This window comes from Chinchilla lanigera, unplaced genomic scaffold (assembly GCF_000276665.1).
Source record: "Chinchilla lanigera isolate Chin_1 unplaced genomic scaffold, ChiLan1.0 scaffold00094, whole genome shotgun sequence".
NCBI classification, from domain to species: Eukaryota; Metazoa; Chordata; class Mammalia; order Rodentia; family Chinchillidae; genus Chinchilla; species Chinchilla lanigera.
The window spans coordinates 6,376,850-6,380,894 of NW_004955495.1; the positions used below are offsets into that span (position 1 = coordinate 6,376,850).

Sequence of the window (4,045 nt, forward strand, 5' to 3'; positions counted from 1 at the left end):
AGCGTGCGTGGTGCGTGCGAGCGTGCCTCCCCGGCGCGCGGCGGCTCACTGCGCGTGCGCTGCGCATGGCGCGGGTCCGCAGGTCTTGGGCTGGCAGCTGCGGAGGTCTTTGTCCCGGCCCCCGCAGGGAACGCGCGAGCTGGGCGAGGGGCGCTCGGTTGCGGACAGACGCTGCTGGGAGGCAGGGGTGGGGGCTGGGTTCTCCCTTTAATGTCCCAGTGGGGAAGTTCTCGGGCCGCGCGGAGCCCAGGGCGGGTGGGCGAGCCGGCGTTTTGGGGGAGCAAGGTTCGTTGCTGGGGACCGGAGAGGGTGCACTTACGATGCAAACACCCGGGCCCATCCCAGGCGTGGGAATGGGCTCCCAGGGTGCGTTTTAAGGGACACCTCACTCTTGGGTACGTCCCAACGACTCTGACCCCCCGTTGGTAGCCTCCCGCTAAGCTAGAGAGCAGAGGTGACGACTGTCGGAGCCCCGTAAATATTAGCCTTTGCGTTGATGTTGCCGGTAGTCCGAGGCTTTCAGAGGCCCACTTACCCACGCTGGAAAGAGTGGCTGGTCCTGGCTTGGGAAGAAGGGCAGGGCGGAACAAAGAGTTAGTCACCGCCGGTTTTCTTCTCAGCCCCGACAGCCAGCCACCTGCTGTTTGTCTCCCCACCTCCTTTTCAAAGATTCCCCCTCTTCGTGGCTGGCAGTGCACCCCAGGGCCTCACACTTGCCAATGAGTGCCCTCCCCAAGCCCGGAAGATAATTCTGTTTCTGAGCCAGCTTTCCTTTTCGGCTTCTATTGCTTCAGCGTGAAGGCACCTGCCCAGTACTAGAGGTGCAAGTGATCCTGGAGGAGAAGGCGTGGGGCTGCTCAGCGCTGTGGTCTTGGTTGTTTGTTGTCGCAGTTTGGGGAGATAAAGTGAAGGCGGCTTAGTTCTGAAGTGTGGCTTGTCCAACAGGCTCAGGTTTTGGTTTCAGGCAAGCCCAGGAGCAGCAGGGGAGGCGGTACTGTTTGTCCCTAAAGCGGAACCATAGTTGGCTGGGACCCTGTCGTGTCCAGCGTTGAATAGCGGGGCTGAAAGCACTGTACCTAAGGACACGCTCCCTTCCCTTCCCTGCCCTGCTCCTCCTGTACTTCCCTGCCTCCCAGCTCTTCAGAAAGCTGAAAGTCTGAGGGCTCTGGTGTCCGGGCCAGAGTCTGCCAGGGCCAGCTCCGGGCTGGGTTCAGTCTTCCTTGTGGACACAGAAGCCTCACAGTTCCTTTCTGCCCTTCTGGTCCTTTGTAAATTTTCTTGTTTTGTGTTTTTGAGACAAGGTCTTGCTATGTAGTTCAGGCTGGCCTTGAACTCGAGGTTATCCTCCTGCTTCAGCCTCTAATGCTGGGATTACAGGCATGTGCCCTCATGCCTGGCCTTTGTTAAATTAACAAATCCCTCTACAATGCCTGCCAGCGGCGGGCACTGCTGGCACCTTGGCCGTTCAGTGGGTATTGAGAGTGCCCCTCCCCATGTGACATCCAGGACAGCAGCTGTCTCCCTGTGCCCTGAGGTTGCTAGGATGGGGGATGATAACAGGGTGTCCGACAGGAGATCTGGGAATCCCCTTCTGGGGAGGTGACGGTGGAGCAGCAAGGACCTGTCCCGGCAGTGCAGATACCCCGGGGAGGCTGAGAGCTGGCTACAGCCTAGGAGCAGAGCCAAGGCCCAGTTGGCCCATGTCCTAAAGTGTCATCCATCCCTCATCCCCCCTGCCCTCTAGGGTCTCAGGGCCTCAGCTGTGGGGGCCCTGTGGGGAGTCGGCAGTGGGTGTAGAGATGCACCTGCTGCCCCCCGCTCAGGAGGGATTAGCTAGTCCCAAACTGTCCTAGGGGTGCAGGCCTGGGGTTCCTTATCCAGGGCTTTGAACTCGGAGTGTCTGCACTCCTGAGAAGACGGGGGAACAGCCCAGGCTACAGCGCTCAGATTTTTTCTATACACAGTTGTATTAAATCTGTTTTTTCATTCAATAAAATATGAGGGATATCTTTTTGTGTCAATACACCTTCATAACCTTTTTCAAAAATTAAGATATAACCAGGTGTGGTAGCACACACCTGCAGTCCCAGCACTTGGGGGCTGAGGCAGGATGATCAGCGCAAGTTCAAGGCCAGCCTGGGCTACACAGTGAGTTCCAGCCAGGTTGGACTACATAGTAAAAACCTGTCTGGGAAAACAAAAAGTCTGTAATTAATGCTCCATAAATCATCCCTTATGTGAACAACACAGTGATTTTTAGTATATTCACAAACCACTGTCTTTTTCAGAAGATTCTTATCACCCCTGAAGTCCCTGTTGCTATGACCCATCACCCACCGGTTCCCTTTGCTCTTTTTCCCCAGCCACCATTAAACTATCTAGCAGTTAGTTTGATTTTTGCTTTTTTTGAGACCAGTTCTCACTATGTAGTTCAGGCTGGGCTCATACTTGAGGCAATCCTGCCTCAGCATCTGGAGTGCTGGGATTATAGCTGTGCACTACCATGCCCAGCTGGCTTTTTTGTTTGTTTTTGTCTTTTTTTTTTAAAGGTTTCAAATATTTATTGTTGATCTATTAGTGCTGATCACAGAAAAAGAGTTAAGATTCCTGATTAAGTATATTCCACTGTCCGACCAGTGGTATTTTTAAAGCTTGATACAGTGATATTGTCTTGACCATGATAAAGAGGGTATCATCTTAGGACCTCCGAGAGGGTAAATGTGCCGCAGCTCGTGTGCAGCTCCTTACAGTCCCAGCTTGGTCCTCCTCCAGCGTCTCTTCTTGGAGTTGTACCTGATTTTATTACCAGTCTTCATCCGAATCCATTAAGGAATGGGACAATTCTGCTTTTGCTTGTTGGCCAGGAATCGTTTGATTCTGAAAGTCTTGTGAGCAGACATGGTTAGGCTGGGAGGCAGGAGCACGCACTCGATGGCGGCCTGAAGCAGAGAAGTGTTTTTGTCTTTTTGAGACAGAGTCTCTGTGCAGTTCAGGCTGGCCTTGAGCTCACTTTATAGCCCAAGCTTGGCTCCAACTCCCAATGATCTTCCTGCCTCAGCCTTCAAGTGCTGGGTTTACAGACAGGCACCACCACGCCCGGCTAGCTGGCAAATCCCCCCCCCCCCACCTCCGGTACCAGGAATCGAACTCATGACCTTGTGCTTGCCAGGCAGGCACTGTGCCCCTGAGCTAAATCCCCAGCCCTAGCTGGCATTTTTTAAAATACATTTTTACTGATACATGGTTCATTCACTTGAAGTATGCTGACCAGTGGTTTTTAGCATATTCTTGGATTTTCAGATGTGTGGCGTTATCATCAGATTCTGATTTATTTACTTAATTTTTTGAGGCAGGGTCTCGCTATATAGCTCAGGCTGGCCTTGAACTTAGTATGTAGCCTACGCTGGCCTCAAATTTGCAGTGACCCTACTGCCTCAGCCTCCCGAGTGTTGGAATGACAGGCGTGCGCCACCACACCCAGCCTAGATTCTGTTTTAGAATGTTCTTAACTCCAGAAAGAAAACCTAGAGCCTTTTGGGTTTTTTTGAGTTGCCCAGACAAGGCTCAAGATTTTGATCCCTACTGCCTCAGTTTGCTGGAGTACTGGAATGGCAGGAAAGTGCCACTAAGCCCAGCAACCCCGGGCTCTTTTAATTTCCTGTGTCCCCATCTGCTAGGCAAGCTTTGTGTCTGTGTCGACCTGTTGGCTGTGATGGGCGGGAAAGCACTGATGGCAGGTGTCCCTCCTCATGACAGTGTGTGAAGCCAAGTCAGGGCCGTGGGGTGTCTGCATCGCCCTGAGGCTGTGGGCTCAGTTTGCTTGTTTGCTTTTGGTGTGCTGGAGATTGACCCCAGGGTCTTCACACTGGGCTGCTGCTTTTTTAAATTTAACACTGCAAAAGCTTTATATGCACAGTCCATATAAGACAGTTCTGAGACAGAGTCCTTTCTCAAGCCTGGTACAGAAATGTAAATGAAGTCACAACCCAGGTTTGTGAGCTGTTGAGTAGATATCCCATTGCTCCTGTCTTGGGCACTATCATCA

General features: G+C 52.7%; 1 pseudogene; it reads right to left on the reverse strand.

Moving 5' to 3' along the window:
• Positions 1 to 2,535: 2,535 nt before the first annotated feature.
• On the reverse strand, positions 2,536 to 3,028 carry LOC102028652 (annotated as a pseudogene).
• Positions 3,029 to 4,045: the final 1,017 nt, after the last annotated feature.